The sequence below is a fragment of the Lissotriton helveticus genome, chromosome 1_1, assembly GCF_964261635.1.
Source record: "Lissotriton helveticus chromosome 1_1, aLisHel1.1, whole genome shotgun sequence".
Taxonomy (NCBI): domain Eukaryota; kingdom Metazoa; phylum Chordata; class Amphibia; order Caudata; family Salamandridae; genus Lissotriton; species Lissotriton helveticus.
Window position 1 is genome coordinate 217,324,425 of NC_136057.1, and position 20,167 is coordinate 217,344,591.

Consider the following 20,167-nt stretch of genomic DNA (forward strand, 5'->3'; position numbering starts at 1 on the left):
CAGGGACTTGAACCCTGGGCCCTCAGATTAAAAGTCTGATGCTCTCCCGACTGAGCTACCCAGGCTCGGACAGGTCACTCCACAAAATGACCTTATCAACATTTGGAAGTGTCCCAACTATCACTACGTTTCTTAAGATGGTTGCCGGTATTAAGTACTGAATACGCGGAATATAATAATGAATTGGTACTTCAAGCATTTGAAATCTCTTCAGTAAATTTAACCTTATTGTAAGTCCTGAAATTGCTACTATCTCATTTTTATTGCTGACTTAGAATTCATATGTTTTTATTGACATTGTAAAATTAAGGAAGGGCCCAAAATCTTACTTCTGAGTAAATTACATTTTCATAAGTACAGCTGCCAATTTCCTCTTCTGCAAAGATTGCGTAACTTGAATAGTATCTATTTAAAATAGACTTCCTTTCACTGCCCTTTTTGGTGAAGCAGAAGCATGCATGCACTGTTTATTACTCTTTTAAACAGTTATGAAATAAATAGGGATAAAAGTGACTCTGGTGGGATTCGAACCCACAACCTTTGAATATCTTTTTTACATTCACCTAGAAGTCCAATGCGCTATCCATTGCGCCACAGAGCCAATACGCTCTGATTAGGTGCAGAGATATTCTGAAATGAAATAATGTTGATCAGCTTTATAAAGTTCATTTGATACTATAACCATGGATTTATTTTGAATATTGAATTGGGGAAATTATATTCACCGTCTCAAGTTACATGATACCTTAGGTAAGTCTACGTACGACTTAAGTTTAGTCAAATGGCACATGATATATGAGGCAGATGTGCATTTCACAACTCCATGAAAGACGTTTTTGCAATTTTAGTAATGGAATATCTTATTCGTCATGCAGGGGAACACAAAAAGAGCATCCAATTAGAGTAATTTTTCTTTAAAGGAAGCAACCGCCTGAACAGGGACTTGAACCCTGGACCCTCAGATTAAAAGTCTGATGCTCTACCGACTGAGCTATCCAGGCTCTGCTATACTCTGTCTTAAAATCAGCTAAACAAATGTGGACGTACACTGACCTACACTCTATGTATTAATATGGTTACATATATTAGCAATCAAATTTGTAGAGTTTAATAACAAATTGATGTTTTAACCCCTTCCATGCTCATGACGAGCTCAGCTCTTCGTGCAGTACACTTGTCGTGTGCTTATGACGAGCTGAGCTCGTCATGAACAATGGATTTACAGATCATTCAGCACAGGAGGAAAATCTCCTGTAGCATTGAAGGTGTTAAGCATTTGAAATTTCAGCAGCACACGTAATCCATTTTAAATCCTGAAATTTGTACTATCTCATTTTCGGCTGACTTAGAAATCATGTGTCTAAAATGACATTGTGAAATCAATAAAGTGCCAAATAGTATTACTACCTACTAAATTACATACATTTTCAGCAGTATCTTGGGGAATTTCCTCTTGGGCATAGATTATGCAATGTTTTCAAAGCAAACAGTCTCTGTTTAAGTATACTTTCTTTCTCTGCCATTTTGGTAAATGTTTCTGGTGATGCAGACGCAGGCATTGCTTGTTACTGTTTCAATTAGTTATAAAATAAGAGGAGGGATAAAATTGACCCAGCTGGTGTTTGAACACAAAGCCTTTGAATGCTTTTGCTACATTCGTCTAGGACTCCAAGCCGCTATCCATTGCACTAGAGATCCGACCTGATTCAACACGGTGATCAGAGATTCACAAATAAAAAGATGACCTATCAGCTGTTGACCAACTTTATCAAGTTAATCGGACACTACCTTACATTTTGAACATTGAATTGGGTAAAAGATAATCAACAAACTACATGATACAGTTTGGGTAAGTCTTCTTAACCCTTGTCAAAGAATGTAGAAGACAGATGGGTATGTAATGACTTGATTAAGACTTTTTTGAAACATCTCTAATAGGACTCCCCATTCATTGGATCCTGAAAAGAGTATGCAATTGATATACCTTTTCTTTAACCAAGCCGCCTGAACAGGGACTTGAACCCTGGGCCCTCAGATTAAAAGTCTGATGCTCTCCCGACTGAGCTACCCAGGCTCGGACAGGTCACTCCACAAAATGACCTTATCAACATTTGGAAGTGTCCCAACTATCACTACGTTTCTTAAGATGGTTGCCGGTATTAAGTACTGAATACGCGGAATATAATAATGAATTGGTACTTCAAGCATTTGAAATCTCTTCAGTAAATTTAACCTTATTGTAAGTCCTGAAATTGCTCCTATCTCATTTTTTTTGCTGACTTAGAATTCATATGTTTTTATTGACATTGTAAAATTAAGGAAGGGCCCAAAATCTTACTTCTGAGTAAATTACATTTTCATAAGTACAGCTGCCAATTTCCTCTTCTGCAAAGATTGCGTAACTTGAATAGTATCTATTTAAAATAGACTTCCTTTCACTGCCCTTTTTGGTGAAGCAGAAGCATGCATGCACTGTTTATTACTCTTTTAAACAGTTATGAAATAAATAGGGATAAAACTGACTTTGGTGGGATTCGAACCCACAACCTTTGAATATCTTTTTTACATTCACCTAGAAGTCCAATGCGCTATCCATTGCGCCACAGAGCCAATACGCTCTGATTAGGTGCAGAGATATTCTGAAATGAAATAATGTTGATCAGCTTTATAAAGTTCATTTGATACTATAACCATGGATTTATTTTGAATATTGAATTGGGGAAATTATATTCACCGTCTCAAGTTACATGATACCTTAGGTAAGTCTACGTACGACTTAAGTTTAGTCAAATGGCACATGATATATGAGGCAGATGTGCATTTCACAACTCCATGAAAGACGTTTTTGCAATTTTAGTAATGGAATATCTTATTCGTCATGCAGGGGAACACAAAAAGAGCATCCAATTAGAGTAATTTTTCTTTAAAGGAAGCAACCGCCTGAACAGGGACTTGAACCCTGGACCCTCAGATTAAAAGTCTGATGCTCTACCGACTGAGCTATCCAGGCTCTGCTATACTCTGTCTTAAAATCAGCTAAACAAATGTGGACGTACACTGACCTACACTCTATGTATTAATATGGTTACATATATTAGCAATCAAATTTGTAGAGTTTAATAACAAATTGATGTTTTAACCCCTTCCATGCTCAAGACGAGCTCAGCTCTTCGTGCAGTACACTTGTCGTGTGCTTATGACGAGCTGAGCTCGTCATGAACAATGGATTTACAGATCATTCAGCACAGGAGGAAAATCTCCTGTAGCATTGAAGGTGTTAAGCATTTGAAATTTCAGCAGCACACGTAATCCATTTTAAATCCTGAAATTTGTACTATCTCATTTTCGGCTGACTTAGAAATCATGTGTCTAAAATGACATTGTGAAATCAATAAAGTGCCAAATAGTATTACTACCTACTAAATTACATACATTTTCAGCAGTATCTTGGGGAATTTCCTCTTGGGCATAGATTATGCAATGTTTTCAAAGCAAACAGTCTCTGTTTAAGTAGACTTTCTTTCTCTGCCATTTTGGTAAATGTTTCTGGTGATGCAGACGCAGGCATTGCTTGTTACTGTTTCAATTAGTTATAAAATAAGAGGAGGGATAAAATTGACCCAGCTGGTGTTTGAACACAAAGCCTTTGAATGCTTTTGCTACATTCGTCTAGGACTCCAAGCCGCTATCCATTGCACTAGAGATCCGACCTGATTCAACACGGTGATCAGAGATTCACAAATAAAAAGATGACCTATCAGCTGTTGACCAACTTTATCAAGTTAATCGGACACTACCTTACATTTTGAACATTGAATTGGGTAAAAGATAATCAACAAACTACATGATACAGTTTGGGTAAGTCTTCTTAACCCTTGTCAAAGAATGTAGAAGACAGATGGGTATGTAATGACTTGATTAAGACTTTTTTGAAACATCTCTAATAGGACTCCCCATTCATTGGATCCTGAAAAGAGTATGCAATTGATATACCTTTTCTTTAACCAAGCCGCCTGAACAGGGACTTGAACCCTGGGCCCTCAGATTAAAAGTCTGATGCTCTCCCGACTGAGCTACCCAGGCTCGGACAGGTCACTCCACAAAATGACCTTATCAACATTTGGAAGTGTCCCAACTATCACTACGTTTCTTAAGATGGTTGCCGGTATTAAGTACTGAATACGCGGAATATAATAATGAATTGGTACTTCAAGCATTTGAAATCTCTTCAGTAAATTTAACCTTATTGTAAGTCCTGAAATTGCTACTATCTCATTTTGTTTGCTGACTTAGAATTCATATGTTTTTATTGACATTGTAAAATTAAGGAAGGGCCCAAAATCTTACTTCTGAGTAAATTACATTTTCATAAGTACAGCTGCCAATTTCCTCTTCTGCAAAGATTGCGTAACTTGAATAGTATCTATTTAAAATAGACTTCCTTTCACTGCCCTTTTTGGTGAAGCAGAAGCATGCATGCACTGTTTATTACTCTTTTAAACAGTTATGAAATAAATAGGGATAAAACTGACTCTGGTGGGATTCGAACCCACAACCTTTGAATATCTTTTTTACATTCACCTAGAAGTCCAATGCGCTATCCATTGCGCCACAGAGCCAATACGCTCTGATTAGGTGCAGAGATATTCTGAAATGAAATAATGTTGATCAGCTTTATAAAGTTCATTTGATACTATAACCATGGATTTATTTTGAATATTGAATTGGGGAAATTATATTCACCGTCTCAAGTTACATGATACCTTAGGTAAGTCTACGTACGACTTAAGTTTAGTCAAATGGCACATGATATATGAGGCAGATGTGCATTTCACAACTCCATGAAAGACGTTTTTGCAATTTTAGTAATGGAATATCTTATTCGTCATGCAGGGGAACACAAAAAGAGCATCCAATTAGAGTAATTTTTCTTTAAAGGAAGCAACCGCCTGAACAGGGACTTGAACCCTGGACCCTCAGATTAAAAGTCTGATGCTCTACCGACTGAGCTATCCAGGCTCTGCTATACTCTGTCTTAAAATCAGCTAAACAAATGTGGACGTACACTGACCTACACTCTATGTATTAATATGGTTACATATATTAGCAATCAAATTTGTAGAGTTTAATAACAAATTGATGTTTTAACCCCTTCCATGCTCATGACGAGCTCAGCTCTTCGTGCAGTACACTTGTCGTGTGCTTATGACGAGCTGAGCTCGTCATGAACAATGGATTTACAGATCATTCAGCACAGGAGGAAAATCTCCTGTAGCATTGAAGGTGTTAAGCATTTGAAATTTCAGCAGCACACGTAATCCATTTTAAATCCTGAAATTTGTACTATCTCATTTTCGGCTGACTTAGAAATCATGTGTCTAAAATGACATTGTGAAATCAATAAAGTGCCAAATAGTATTACTACCTACTAAATTACATACATTTTCAGCAGTATCTTGGGGAATTTCCTCTTGGGCATAGATTATGCAATGTTTTCAAAGCAAACAGTCTCTGTTTAAGTATACTTTCTTTCTCTGCCATTTTGGTAAATGTTTCTGGTGATGCAGACGCAGGCATTGCTTGTTACTGTTTCAATTAGTTATAAAATAAGAGGAGGGATAAAATTGACCCAGCTGGTGTTTGAACACAAAGCCTTTGAATGCTTTTGCTACATTCGTCTAGGACTCCAAGCCGCTATCCATTGCACTAGAGATCCGACCTGATTCAACACGGTGATCAGAGATTCACAAATAAAAAGATGACCTATCAGCTGTTGACCAACTTTATCAAGTTAATCGGACACTACCTTACATTTTGAACATTGAATTGGGTAAAAGATAATCAACAAACTACATGATACAGTTTGGGTAAGTCTTCTTAACCCTTGTCAAAGAATGTAGAAGACAGATGGGTATGTAATGACTTGATTAAGACTTTTTTGAAACATCTCTAATAGGACTCCCCATTCATTGGATCCTGAAAAGAGTATGCAATTGATATACCTTTTCTTTAACCAAGCCGCCTGAACAGGGACTTGAACCCTGGGCCCTCAGATTAAAAGTCTGATGCTCTCCCGACTGAGCTACCCAGGCTCGGACAGGTCACTCCACAAAATGACCTTATCAACATTTGGAAGTGTCCCAACTATCACTACGTTTCTTAAGATGGTTGCCGGTATTAAGTACTGAATACGCGGAATATAATAATGAATTGGTACTTCAAGCATTTGAAATCTCTTCAGTAAATTTAACCTTATTGTAAGTCCTGAAATTGCTACTATCTCATTTTTATTGCTGACTTAGAATTCATATGTTTTTATTGACATTGTAAAATTAAGGAAGGGCCCAAAATCTTACTTCTGAGTAAATTACATTTTCATAAGTACAGCTGCCAATTTCCTCTTCTGCAAAGATTGCGTAACTTGAATAGTATCTATTTAAAATAGACTTCCTTTCACTGCCCTTTTTGGTGAAGCAGAAGCATGCATGCACTGTTTATTACTCTTTTAAACAGTTATGAAATAAATAGGGATAAAAGTGACTCTGGTGGGATTCGAACCCACAACCTTTGAATATCTTTTTTACATTCACCTAGAAGTCCAATGCGCTATCCATTGCGCCACAGAGCCAATACGCTCTGATTAGGTGCAGAGATATTCTGAAATGAAATAATGTTGATCAGCTTTATAAAGTTCATTTGATACTATAACCATGGATTTATTTTGAATATTGAATTGGGGAAATTATATTCACCGTCTCAAGTTACATGATACCTTAGGTAAGTCTACGTACGACTTAAGTTTAGTCAAATGGCACATGATATATGAGGCAGATGTGCATTTCACAACTCCATGAAAGACGTTTTTGCAATTTTAGTAATGGAATATCTTATTCGTCATGCAGGGGAACACAAAAAGAGCATCCAATTAGAGTAATTTTTCTTTAAAGGAAGCAACCGCCTGAACAGGGACTTGAACCCTGGACCCTCAGATTAAAAGTCTGATGCTCTACCGACTGAGCTATCCAGGCTCTGCTATACTCTGTCTTAAAATCAGCTAAACAAATGTGGACGTACACTGACCTACACTCTATGTATTAATATGGTTACATATATTAGCAATCAAATTTGTAGAGTTTAATAACAAATTGATGTTTTAACCCCTTCCATGCTCATGACGAGCTCAGCTCTTCGTGCAGTACACTTGTCGTGTGCTTATGACGAGCTGAGCTCGTCATGAACAATGGATTTACAGATCATTCAGCACAGGAGGAAAATCTCCTGTAGCATTGAAGGTGTTAAGCATTTGAAATTTCAGCAGCACACGTAATCCATTTTAAATCCTGAAATTTGTACTATCTCATTTTCGGCTGACTTAGAAATCATGTGTCTAAAATGACATTGTGAAATCAATAAAGTGCCAAATAGTATTACTACCTACTAAATTACATACATTTTCAGCAGTATCTTGGGGAATTTCCTCTTGGGCATAGATTATGCAATGTTTTCAAAGCAAACAGTCTCTGTTTAAGTATACTTTCTTTCTCTGCCATTTTGGTAAATGTTTCTGGTGATGCAGACGCAGGCATTGCTTGTTACTGTTTCAATTAGTTATAAAATAAGAGGAGGGATAAAATTGACCCAGCTGGTGTTTGAACACAAAGCCTTTGAATGCTTTTGCTACATTCGTCTAGGACTCCAAGCCGCTATCCATTGCACTAGAGATCCGACCTGATTCAACACGGTGATCAGAGATTCACAAATAAAAAGATGACCTATCAGCTGTTGACCAACTTTATCAAGTTAATCGGACACTACCTTACATTTTGAACATTGAATTGGGTAAAAGATAATCAACAAACTACATGATACAGTTTGGGTAAGTCTTCTTAACCCTTGTCAAAGAATGTAGAAGACAGATGGGTATGTAATGACTTGATTAAGACTTTTTTGAAACATCTCTAATAGGACTCCCCATTCATTGGATCCTGAAAAGAGTATGCAATTGATATACCTTTTCTTTAACCAAGCCGCCTGAACAGGGACTTGAACCCTGGGCCCTCAGATTAAAAGTCTGATGCTCTCCCGACTGAGCTACCCAGGCTCGGACAGGTCACTCCACAAAATGACCTTATCAACATTTGGAAGTGTCCCAACTATCACTACGTTTCTTAAGATGGTTGCCGGTATTAAGTACTGAATACGCGGAATATAATAATGAATTGGTACTTCAAGCATTTGAAATCTCTTCAGTAAATTTAACCTTATTGTAAGTCCTGAAATTGCTCCTATCTCATTTTTTTTGCTGACTTAGAATTCATATGTTTTTATTGACATTGTAAAATTAAGGAAGGGCCCAAAATCTTACTTCTGAGTAAATTACATTTTCATAAGTACAGCTGCCAATTTCCTCTTCTGCAAAGATTGCGTAACTTGAATAGTATCTATTTAAAATAGACTTCCTTTCACTGCCCTTTTTGGTGAAGCAGAAGCATGCATGCACTGTTTATTACTCTTTTAAACAGTTATGAAATAAATAGGGATAAAACTGACTTTGGTGGGATTCGAACCCACAACCTTTGAATATCTTTTTTACATTCACCTAGAAGTCCAATGCGCTATCCATTGCGCCACAGAGCCAATACGCTCTGATTAGGTGCAGAGATATTCTGAAATGAAATAATGTTGATCAGCTTTATAAAGTTCATTTGATACTATAACCATGGATTTATTTTGAATATTGAATTGGGGAAATTATATTCACCGTCTCAAGTTACATGATACCTTAGGTAAGTCTACGTACGACTTAAGTTTAGTCAAATGGCACATGATATATGAGGCAGATGTGCATTTCACAACTCCATGAAAGACGTTTTTGCAATTTTAGTAATGGAATATCTTATTCGTCATGCAGGGGAACACAAAAAGAGCATCCAATTAGAGTAATTTTTCTTTAAAGGAAGCAACCGCCTGAACAGGGACTTGAACCCTGGACCCTCAGATTAAAAGTCTGATGCTCTACCGACTGAGCTATCCAGGCTCTGCTATACTCTGTCTTAAAATCAGCTAAACAAATGTGGACGTACACTGACCTACACTCTATGTATTAATATGGTTACATATATTAGCAATCAAATTTGTAGAGTTTAATAACAAATTGATGTTTTAACCCCTTCCATGCTCAAGACGAGCTCAGCTCTTCGTGCAGTACACTTGTCGTGTGCTTATGACGAGCTGAGCTCGTCATGAACAATGGATTTACAGATCATTCAGCACAGGAGGAAAATCTCCTGTAGCATTGAAGGTGTTAAGCATTTGAAATTTCAGCAGCACACGTAATCCATTTTAAATCCTGAAATTTGTACTATCTCATTTTCGGCTGACTTAGAAATCATGTGTCTAAAATGACATTGTGAAATCAATAAAGTGCCAAATAGTATTACTACCTACTAAATTACATACATTTTCAGCAGTATCTTGGGGAATTTCCTCTTGGGCATAGATTATGCAATGTTTTCAAAGCAAACAGTCTCTGTTTAAGTAGACTTTCTTTCTCTGCCATTTTGGTAAATGTTTCTGGTGATGCAGATGCAGGCATTGCTTGTTACTGTTTCAATTAGTTATAAAATAAGAGGAGGGATAAAATTGACCCAGCTGGTGTTTGAACACAAAGCCTTTGAATGCTTTTGCTACATTCGTCTAGGACTCCAAGCCGCTATCCATTGCACTAGAGATCCGACCTGATTCAACACGGTGATCAGAGATTCACAAATAAAAAGATGACCTATCAGCTGTTGACCAACTTTATCAAGTTAATCGGACACTACCTTACATTTTGAACATTGAATTGGGTAAAAGATAATCAACAAACTACATGATACAGTTTGGGTAAGTCTTCTTAACCCTTGTCAAAGAATGTAGAAGACAGATGGGTATGTAATGACTTGATTAAGACTTTTTTGAAACATCTCTAATAGGACTCCCCATTCATTGGATCCTGAAAAGAGTATGCAATTGATATACCTTTTCTTTAACCAAGCCGCCTGAACAGGGACTTGATCCCTGGGCCCTCAGATTAAAAGTCTGATGCTCTCCCGACTGAGCTATCCAGGCTCGGAGAGGGCGCTCCACAAAATGACCTTATCAACATTTGGAAGTGTCCCAACTATCACTACGTTTCTTAAGATGGTTGCCGGTATTAAGTACTGAATACGCGGAATATAATAATGAATTGGTACTTCAAGCATTTGAAATCTCTTCAGTAAATTTAACCTTATTGTAAGTCCTGAAATTGCTACTATCTCATTTTTTTTGCTGACTTAGAATTCATATGTTTTTATTGACATTGTAAAATTAAGGAAGGGCCCAAAATCTTACTTCTGAGTAAATTACATTTTCATAAGTACAGCTGCCAATTTCCTCTTCTGCAAAGATTGCGTAACTTGAATAGTATCTATTTAAAATAGACTTCCTTTCACTGCCCTTTTTGGTGAAGCAGAAGCATGCATGCACTGTTTAATACTCTTTTAAACAGTTATGAAATAAATAGGGATAAAAGTGACTCTGGTGGGATTCGAACCCACAACCTTTGAATATCTTTTTTACATTCACCTAGAAGTCCAATGCGCTATCCATTGCGCCACAGAGCCAATACACTCTGATGAGGTGCAGAGATATTCTGAAATGAAATAATGTTGATCAGCTTTATAAAGTTCATTTGATACTATAACCATGGATTTATTTTGAATATTGAATTGGGGAAATTATATTCACCGTCTCAAGTTACATGATACCTTAGGTAAGTCTACGTACGACTTAAGTTTAGGCAAATGGCACATGATATATGAGGCAGATGTGCATTTCACAACTCCATGAAAGACGTTTTTGCAATTTTAGTAATGGAATATCTTATTCGTCATGCAGGGGAACACAAAAAGAGCATCCAATTAGAGTAATTTTTCTTTAAAGGAAGCAACCGCCTGAACAGGGACTTGAACCCTGGACCCTCAGATTAAAAGTCTGATGCTCTACCGACTGAGCTATCCAGGCTCTGCTATACTCTGTCTTAAAATCAGCTAAACAAATGTGGACATACACTGACCTACACTCTGTGTATTAATATGGTTACATATATTAGCAATCAAATTTGTAGAGTTTAATAACAAATTGATGTTTTAACCCCTTCCATGCTCATGACGAGCTCAGCTCGTCGTGCAGTACACTTGTCGTGTGCTTATGACGAGCTGAGCTCGTCATGAACAATGGATTTACAGATCATTCAGCACAGGAGGAAAATCTCCTGTAGCATTGAAGGTGTTAAGCATTTGAAATTTCAGCAGCACACGTAATCCATTTTAAATCCTTAAATTTGTACTATCTCATTTTCGGCTGACTTAGAAATCATGTGTCTAAAATGACCTTGTGAAATCAATAAAGTGCCAAATACTATTACTACCTACTAAATTACATACATTTTCAGCAGTTTCTTTGGGAACTTCCTCTTGAGCATAGATTATGCAATGTTTTCAAAGCAAACAGTCTCTGTTTAAGTAGACTTTCTTTCACTGCCATTTTGGTAAATGTTTCTGGTGATGCAGACGCAGGCATTGCTTGTTACTGTTTCAATTAGTTATAAAATAAGAGGAGGGATAAAATTGACCCAGCTGGTGTTTGAACACAAAGCCTTTGAATGCTTTTGCTACATTCGTCTAGGACTCCAAGCCGCTATCCATTGCACTAGAGATCCGACCTGATTCAACACGGTGATCAGAGATTCACAAATAAAAAGATGACCTATCAGCTGTTGACCAACTTTATCAAGTTAATCGGACACTACCTTACATTTTGAACATTGAATTGGGTAAAAGATAATCAACAAACTACATGATACAGTTTGGGTAAGTCTTCTTAACCCTTGTCAAAGAATGTAGAAGACAGATGGGTATGTAATGACTTGATTAAGACTTTTTTGAAACATCTCTAATAGGACTCCCCATTCATTGGATCCTGAAAAGAGTATGCAATTGATATACCTTTTCTTTAACCAAGCCGCCTGAACAGGGACTTGAACCCTGGGCCCTCAGATTAAAAGTCTGATGCTCTCCCGACTGAGCTACCCAGGCTCGGACAGGTCACTCCACAAAATGACCTTATCAACATTTGGAAGTGTCCCAACTATCACTACGTTTCTTAAGATGGTTGCCGGTATTAAGTACTGAATACGCGGAATATAATAATGAATTGGTACTTCAAGCATTTGAAATCTCTTCAGTAAATTTAACCTTATTGTAAGTCCTGAAATTGCTACTATCTCATTTTTTTTGCTGACTTAGAATTCATATGTTTTTATTGACATTGTAAAATTAAGGAAGGGCCCAAAATCTTACTTCTGAGTAAATTACATTTTCATAAGTACAGCTGCCAATTTCCTCTTCTGCAAAGATTGCGTAACTTGAATAGTATCTATTTAAAATAGACTTCCTTTCACTGCCCTTTATGGTGAAGCAGAAGCATGCATGCACTGTTTATTACTCTTTTAAACAGTTATGAAATAAATAGGGATAAAACTGACTCTGGTGGGATTCGAACCCACAACCTTTGAATATCTTTTTTACATTCACCTAGAAGTCCAATGCGCTATCCATTGCGCCACAGAGCACAGAGCCAATACGCTCTGATGAGGTGCAGAGATATTCTGAAATGAAATAATGTTGATCAGCTTTATAAAGTTCATTTGATACTATAACCATGGATTTATTTTGAATATTGAATTGGGGAAATTATATTCACCGTCTCAAGTTACATGATACCTTAGGTAAATCTACGTACGACTTAAGTTTAGTCAAATGGCACATGATATATGAGGCAGATGTGCATTTCACAACTCCATGAAAGACGTTTTTGCAATTTTAGTAATGGAATATCTTATTCGTCATGCAGGGGAACACAAAAAGAGCATCCAATTAGAGTAATTTTTCTTTAAAGGAAGCACCCGCCTGAACAGGGACTTGAACCCTGGTTCCTCAGATTAAAAGTCTGATGCTCTACCGACTGAGCTATCCAGGCTCTGCTATACTCTGTCTTAAAAACAGCTAAACAAATGTGGACGTACACTGACCTACACTCTGTGTATTAATATGGTTACATACATTAGCAATCAAATTTGTAGAGTTTAATAACAAATTGATGTTTTAACCCCTTCCATGCTCATGACGAGCTCAGCTCGTCGTGCAGTACACTTGTCGTGTGCTTATGACGAGCTGAGCTCGTCATGAACAATGGATTTACAGATCATTCAGCACAGGAGGAAAATCTCCTGTAGCATTGAAGGTGTTAAGCATTTGAAATTTCAGCAGCACACGTAATCCATTTTAAATCCTGAAATTTGTACTATCTCATTTTCGGCTGACTTAGAAATCATGTGTCTAAAATGACATTGTGAAATCAATAAAGTGCCAAATAGTATTACTACCTACTAAATTACATACATTTTCAGCAGTATCTTGGGGAATTTCCTCTTGGGCATAGATTATGCAATGTTTTCAAAGCAAACAGTCTCTGTTTAAGTAGACTTTCTTTCTCTGCCATTTTGGTAAATGTTTCTGGTGATGCAGACGCAGGCATTGCTTGTTACTGTTTCAATTAGTTATAAAATAAGAGGAGGGATAAAATTGACCCAGCTGGTGTTTGAACACAAAGCCTTTGAATGCTTTTGCTACATTCGTCTAGGACTCCAAGCCGCTATCCATTGCACTAGAGATCCGACCTGATTCAACACGGTGATCAGAGATTCACAAATAAAAAGATGACCTATCAGCTGTTGACCAACTTTATCAAGTTAATCGGACACTACCTTACATTTTGAACATTGAATTGGGTAAAAGATAATCAACAAACTACATGATACAGTTTGGGTAAGTCTTCTTAACCCTTGTCAAAGAATGTAGAAGACAGATGGGTATGTAATGACTTGATTAAGACTTTTTTGAAACATCTCTAATAGGACTCCCCATTCATTGGATCCTGAAAAGAGTATGCAATTGATATACCTTTTCTTTAACCAAGCCGCCTGAACAGGGACTTGATCCCTGGGCCCTCAGATTAAAAGTCTGATGCTCTCCCGACTGAGCTATCCAGGCTCGGAGAGGGCGCTCCACAAAATGACCTTATCAACATTTGGAAGTGTCCCAACTATCACTACGTTTCTTAAGATGGTTGCCGGTATTAAGTACTGAATACGCGGAATATAATAATGAATTGGTACTTCAAGCATTTGAAATCTCTTCAGTAAATTTAACCTTATTGTAAGTCCTGAAATTGCTACTATCTCATTTTTTTTGCTGACTTAGAATTCATATGTTTTTATTGACATTGTAAAATTAAGGAAGGGCCCAAAATCTTACTTCTGAGTAAATTACATTTTCATAAGTACAGCTGCCAATTTCCTCTTCTGCAAAGATTGCGTAACTTGAATAGTATCTATTTAAAATAGACTTCCTTTCACTGCCCTTTATGGTGAAGCAGAAGCATGCATGCACTGTTTATTACTCTTTTAAACAGTTATGAAATAAATAGGGATAAAACTGACTCTGGTGGGATTCGAACCCACAACCTTTGAATATCTTTTTTACATTCACCTAGAAGTCCAATGCGCTATCCATTGCGCCACAGAGCAAATACGCTCTGATGAGGTGCAGAGATATTCTGAAATGAAATAATGTTGATCAGCTTTATAAAGTTCATTTGATACTATAACCATGGATTTATTTTGAATATTGAATTGGGGAAATTATATTCACCGTCTCAAGTTACATGATACCTTAGGTAAATCTACGTACGACTTAAGTTTAGTCAAATGGCACATGATATATGAGGCAGATGTGCATTTCACAACTCCATGAAAGACGTTTTTGCAATTTTAGTAATGGAATATCTTATTCGTCATGCAGGGGAACACAAAAAGAGCATCCAATTAGAGTAATTTTTCTTTAAAGGAAGCACCCGCCTGAACAGGGACTTGAACCCTGGTTCCTCAGATTAAAAGTCTGATGCTCTACCGACTGAGCTATCCAGGCTCTGCTATACTCTGTCTTAAAAACAGCTAAACAAATGTGGACGTACACTGACCTACACTCTGTGTATTAATATGGTTACATACATTAGCAATCAAATTTGTAGAGTTTAATAACAAATTGATGTTTTAACCCCTTCCATGCTCATGACGAGCTCAGCTCGTCGTGCAGTACACTTGTCGTGTGCTTATGACGAGCTGAGCTCGTCATGAACAATGGATTTACAGATCATTCAGCACAGGAGGAAAATCTCCTGTAGCATTGAAGGTGTTAAGCATTTGAAATTTCAGCAGCACACGTAATCCATTTTAAATCCTGAAATTTGTACTATCTCATTTTCGGCTGACTTAGAAATCATGTGTCTAAAATGACATTGTGAAATCAATAAAGTGCCAAATAGTATTACTACCTACTAAATTACATACATTTTCAGCAGTATCTTGGGGAATTTCCTCTTGGGCATAGATTATGCAATGTTTTCAAAGCAAACAGTCTCTGTTTAAGTAGACTTTCTTTCTCTGCCATTTTGGTAAATGTTTCTGGTGATGCAGACGCAGGCATTGCTTGTTACTGTTTCAATTAGTTATAAAATAAGAGGAGGGATAAAATTGACCCAGCTGGTGTTTGAACACAAAGCCTTTGAATGCTTTTGCTACATTCGTCTAGGACTCCAAGCCGCTATCCATTGCACTAGAGATCCGACCTGATTCAACACGGTGATCAGAGATTCACAAATAAAAAGATGACCTATCAGCTGTTGACCAACTTTATCAAGTTAATCGGACACTACCTTACATTTTGAACATTGAATTGGGTAAAAGATAATCAACAAACTACATGATACAGTTTGGGTAAGTCTTCTTAACCCTTGTCAAAGAATGTAGAAGACAGATGGGTATGTAATGTCTTGATTAAGACTTTTTTGAAACATCTCTAATAGGACTCCCCATTCATTGGATCCTGAAAAGAGTATGCAATTGATATACCTTTTCTTTAACCAAGCCGCCTGAACAGGGACTTGATCCCTGGGCCCTCAGATTAAAAGTCTGATGCTCTCCCGACTGAGCTATCCAGGCTCGGAGAGGGCGCTCCACAAAATGACCTTATCAACATTTGGAAGTGTCCCAACTATCACTACGTTTCTTAAGATGGTTGCCGGTATTAAGTACTGAATACGCGGAATATAATAATGAATTGGTACTTCAAGCATTTGAAATCTCTTCAGTAAATTTAACCTTATTGTAAGTCCTGAAATTGCTACTATCTCATTTTTTTTGCTGACTTAGAATTCATATGTTTTTATTGACATTGTAAAATTAAGGAAGGGCCCAAAATCTTACTTCTGAGTAAATTACATTTTCATAAGTACAGCTGCCAATTTCCTCTTCTGCAAAGATTGCGTAACTTGAATAGTATCTATTTAAAATAGACTTCCTTTCACTGCCCTTTATGGTGAAGCAGAAGCATGCATGCACTGTTTATTACTCTTTTAAACAGTTATGAAATAAATAGGGATAAAACTGACTCTGGTGGGATTCGAACCCACAACCTTTGAATATCTTTTTTACATTCACCTAGAAGTCCAATGCGCTATCCATTGCGCCACAGAGCACAGAGCCAATACGCTCTGATGAGGTGCAGAGATATTCTGAAATGAAATAATGTTGATCAGCTTTATAAAGTTCATTTGATACTATAACCATGGATTTATTTTGAATATTGAATTGGGGAAATTATATTCACCGTCTCAAGTTACATGATACCTTAGGTAAATCTACGTACGACTTAAGTTTAGTCAAATGGCACATGATATATGAGGCAGATGTGCATTTCACAACTCCATGAAAGACGTTTTTGCAATTTTAGTAATGGAATATCTTATTCGTCATGCAGGGGAACACAAAAAGAGCATCCAATTAGAGTAATTTTTCTTTAAAGGAAGCACCCGCCTGAACAGGGACTTGAACCCTGGTTCCTCAGATTAAAAGTCTGATGCTCTACCGACTGAGCTATCCAGGCTCTGCTATACTCTGTCTTAAAAACAGCTAAACAAATGTGGACGTACACTGACCTACACTCTGTGTATTAATATGGTTACATACATTAGCAATCAAATTTGTAGAGTTTAATAACAAATTGATGTTTTAACCCCTTCCATGCTCATGACGAGCTCAGCTCGTCGTGCAGTACACTTGTCGTGTGCTTATGACGAGCTCAGCTCGTCATGAACAATGGATTTACAGATCATTCAGCACAGGAGGAAAATCTCCTGTAGCATTGAAGGTGTTAAGCATTTGAAATTTCAGCAGCACACGTAATCCATTTTAAATCCTGAAATTTGTACTATCTCATTTTCGGCTGACTTAGAAATCATGTGTCTAAAATGACATTGTGAAATCAATAAAGTGCCAAATAGTATTACTACCTACTAAATTACATACATTTTCAGCAGTATCTTGGGGAATTTCCTCTTGGGCATAGATTATGCAATGTTTTCAAAGCAAACAGTCTCTGTTTAAGTAGACTTTCTTTCTCTGCCATTTTGGTAAATGTTTCTGGTGATGCAGACGCAGGCATTGCTTGTTACTGTTTCAATTAGTTATAAAATAAGAGGAGGGATAAAATTGACCCAGCTGGTGTTTGAACACAAAGCCTTTGAATGCTTTTGCTACATTCGTCTAGGACTCCAAGCCGCTATCCATTGCACTAGAGATCCGACCTGATTCAACACGGTGATCAGAGATTCACAAATAAAAAGATGACCTATCAGCTGTTGACCAACTTTATCAAGTTAATCGGACACTACCTTACATTTTGAACATTGAATTGGGTAAAAGATAATCAACAAACTACATGATACAGTTTGGGTAAGTCTTCTTAACCCTTGTCAAAGAATGTAGAAGACAGATGGGTATGTAATGACTTGATTAAGACTTTTTTGAAACATCTCTAATAGGACTCCCCATTCATTGGATCCTGAAAAGAGTATGCAATTGATATACCTTTTCTTTAACCAAGCCGCCTGAACAGGGACTTGAACCCTGGGCCCTCAGATTAAAAGTCTGATGCTCTCCCGACTGAGCTACCCAGGCTCGGACAGGTCACTCCACAAAATGACCTTATCAACATTTGGAAGTGTCCCAACTATCACTACGTTTCTTAAGATGGTTGCCGGTATTAAGTACTGAATACGCGGAATATAATAATGAATTGGTACTTCAAGCATTTGAAATCTCTTCAGTAAATTTAACCTTATTGTAAGTCCTGAAATTGCTACTATCTCATTTTTATTGCTGACTTAGAATTCATATGTTTTTATTGACATTGTAAAATTAAGGAAGGGCCCAAAATCTTACTTCTGAGTAAATTACATTTTCATAAGTACAGCTGCCAATTTCCTCTTCTGCAAAGATTGCGTAACTTGAATAGTATCTATTTAAAATAGACTTCCTTTCACTGCCCTTTTTGGTGAAGCAGAAGCATGCATGCACTGTTTATTACTCTTTTAAACAGTTATGAAATAAATAGGGATAAAAGTGACTCTGGTGGGATTCGAACCCACAACCTTTGAATATCTTTTTTACATTCACCTAGAAGTCCAATGCGCTATCCATTGCGCCACAGAGCCAATACGCTCTGATTAGGTGCAGAGATATTCTGAAATGAAATAATGTTGATCAGCTTTATAAAGTTCATTTGATACTATAACCATGGATTTATTTTGAATATTGAATTGGGGAAATTATATTCACCGTCTCAAGTTACATGATACCTTAGGTAAGTCTACGTACGACTTAAGTTTAGTCAAATGGCACATGATATATGAGGCAGATGTGCATTTCACAACTCCATGAAAGACGTTTTTGCAATTTTAGTAATGGAATATCTTATTCGTCATGCAGGGGAACACAAAAAGAGCATCCAATTAGAGTAATTTTTCTTTAAAGGAAGCAACCGCCTGAACAGGGACTTGAACCCTGGACCCTCAGATTAAAAGTCTGATGCTCTACCGACTGAGCTATCCAGGCTCTGCTATACTCTGTCTTAAAATCAGCTAAACAAATGTGGACGTACACTGACCTACACTCTATGTATTAATATGGTTACATATATTAGCAATCAAATTTGTAGAGTTTAATAACAAATTGATGTTTTAACCCCTTCCATGCTCATGACGAGCTCAGCTCTTCGTGCAGTACACTTGTCGTGTGCTTATGACGAGCTGAGCTCGTCATGAACAATGGATTTACAGATCATTCAGCACAGGAGGAAAATCTCCTGTAGCATTGAAGGTGTTAAGCATTTGAAATTTCAGCAGCACACGTAATCCATTTTAAATCCTGAAATTTGTACTATCTCATTTTCGGCTGACTTAGAAATCATGTGTCTAAAATGACATTGTGAAATCAATAAAGTGCCAAATAGTATTACTACCTACTAAATTACATACATTTTCAGCAGTATCTTGGGGAATTTCCTCTTGGGCATAGATTATGCAATGTTTTCAAAGCAAACAGTCTCTGTTTAAGTATACTTTCTTTCTCTGCCATTTTGGTAAATGTTTCTGGTGATGCAGACGCAGGCATTGCTTGTTACTGTTTCAATTAGTTATAAAATAAGAGGAGGGATAAAATTGACCCAGCTGGTGTTTGAACACAAAGCCTTTGAATGCTTTTGCTACATTCGTCTAGGACTCCAAGCCGCTATCCATTGCACTAGAGATCCGACCTGATTCAACACGGTGATCAGAGATTCACAAATAAAAAGATGACCTATCAGCTGTTGACCAACTTTATCAAGTTAATCGGACACTACCTTACATTTTGAACATTGAATTGGGTAAAAGATAATCAACAAACTACATGATACAGTTTGGGTAAGTCTTCTTAACCCTTGTCAAAGAATGTAGAAGACAGATGGGTATGTAATGACTTGATTAAGACTTTTTTGAAACATCTCTAATAGGACTCCCCATTCATTGGATCCTGAAAAGAGTATGCAATTGATATACCTTTTCTTTAACCAAGCCGCCTGAACAGGGACTTGAACCCTGGGCCCTCAGATTAAAAGTCTGATGCTCTCCCGACTGAGCTACCCAG

The 20,167-nt window shown here is 37.2% G+C and overlaps 17 non-coding genes across 17 annotated transcripts; all 17 read right to left on the reverse strand.

The window, feature by feature from the left end:
- Positions 1-510: 510 nt before the first annotated feature.
- TRNAR-UCU (transfer RNA arginine (anticodon UCU)) lies at positions 511-601 on the reverse strand. The gene is given in 2 exon segments: positions 511-546; positions 565-601. It is a non-coding gene; the product is annotated as a tRNA-Arg (tRNA).
- A 327-nt stretch (positions 602-928) lies between these two features.
- TRNAK-UUU (transfer RNA lysine (anticodon UUU)) lies at positions 929-1,001 on the reverse strand. Its single transcript has one exon. It is a non-coding gene; the product is annotated as a tRNA-Lys (tRNA).
- A 1,518-nt stretch (positions 1,002-2,519) lies between these two features.
- Positions 2,520-2,610, reverse strand: TRNAR-UCU (transfer RNA arginine (anticodon UCU)). The gene is given in 2 exon segments: positions 2,520-2,555; positions 2,574-2,610. It is a non-coding gene; the product is annotated as a tRNA-Arg (tRNA).
- A 327-nt stretch (positions 2,611-2,937) lies between these two features.
- TRNAK-UUU (transfer RNA lysine (anticodon UUU)) lies at positions 2,938-3,010 on the reverse strand. Its single transcript has one exon. It is a non-coding gene; the product is annotated as a tRNA-Lys (tRNA).
- A 1,518-nt stretch (positions 3,011-4,528) lies between these two features.
- On the reverse strand, positions 4,529-4,619 carry TRNAR-UCU (transfer RNA arginine (anticodon UCU)). Its single transcript is given in 2 exon segments — positions 4,529-4,564; positions 4,583-4,619. It is a non-coding gene; the product is annotated as a tRNA-Arg (tRNA).
- Positions 4,620-4,946: 327 nt separating this feature from the next.
- On the reverse strand, positions 4,947-5,019 carry TRNAK-UUU (transfer RNA lysine (anticodon UUU)). The gene has a single exon. It is a non-coding gene; the product is annotated as a tRNA-Lys (tRNA).
- A 1,518-nt stretch (positions 5,020-6,537) lies between these two features.
- TRNAR-UCU (transfer RNA arginine (anticodon UCU)) lies at positions 6,538-6,628 on the reverse strand. The gene is given in 2 exon segments: positions 6,538-6,573; positions 6,592-6,628. It is a non-coding gene; the product is annotated as a tRNA-Arg (tRNA).
- Positions 6,629-6,955: 327 nt separating this feature from the next.
- On the reverse strand, positions 6,956-7,028 carry TRNAK-UUU (transfer RNA lysine (anticodon UUU)). Its single transcript has one exon. It is a non-coding gene; the product is annotated as a tRNA-Lys (tRNA).
- Positions 7,029-8,546: 1,518 nt separating this feature from the next.
- On the reverse strand, positions 8,547-8,637 carry TRNAR-UCU (transfer RNA arginine (anticodon UCU)). The gene is given in 2 exon segments: positions 8,547-8,582; positions 8,601-8,637. It is a non-coding gene; the product is annotated as a tRNA-Arg (tRNA).
- A 327-nt stretch (positions 8,638-8,964) lies between these two features.
- Positions 8,965-9,037, reverse strand: TRNAK-UUU (transfer RNA lysine (anticodon UUU)). Its single transcript has one exon. It is a non-coding gene; the product is annotated as a tRNA-Lys (tRNA).
- Positions 9,038-10,555: 1,518 nt separating this feature from the next.
- Positions 10,556-10,646, reverse strand: TRNAR-UCU (transfer RNA arginine (anticodon UCU)). The gene is given in 2 exon segments: positions 10,556-10,591; positions 10,610-10,646. It is a non-coding gene; the product is annotated as a tRNA-Arg (tRNA).
- A 327-nt stretch (positions 10,647-10,973) lies between these two features.
- On the reverse strand, positions 10,974-11,046 carry TRNAK-UUU (transfer RNA lysine (anticodon UUU)). The gene has a single exon. It is a non-coding gene; the product is annotated as a tRNA-Lys (tRNA).
- Positions 11,047-12,989: 1,943 nt separating this feature from the next.
- TRNAK-UUU (transfer RNA lysine (anticodon UUU)) lies at positions 12,990-13,062 on the reverse strand. Its single transcript has one exon. It is a non-coding gene; the product is annotated as a tRNA-Lys (tRNA).
- Positions 13,063-14,998: 1,936 nt separating this feature from the next.
- TRNAK-UUU (transfer RNA lysine (anticodon UUU)) lies at positions 14,999-15,071 on the reverse strand. The gene has a single exon. It is a non-coding gene; the product is annotated as a tRNA-Lys (tRNA).
- Positions 15,072-17,014: 1,943 nt separating this feature from the next.
- Positions 17,015-17,087, reverse strand: TRNAK-UUU (transfer RNA lysine (anticodon UUU)). The gene has a single exon. It is a non-coding gene; the product is annotated as a tRNA-Lys (tRNA).
- A 1,518-nt stretch (positions 17,088-18,605) lies between these two features.
- Positions 18,606-18,696, reverse strand: TRNAR-UCU (transfer RNA arginine (anticodon UCU)). The gene is given in 2 exon segments: positions 18,606-18,641; positions 18,660-18,696. It is a non-coding gene; the product is annotated as a tRNA-Arg (tRNA).
- Positions 18,697-19,023: 327 nt separating this feature from the next.
- Positions 19,024-19,096, reverse strand: TRNAK-UUU (transfer RNA lysine (anticodon UUU)). The gene has a single exon. It is a non-coding gene; the product is annotated as a tRNA-Lys (tRNA).
- Positions 19,097-20,167: the final 1,071 nt, after the last annotated feature.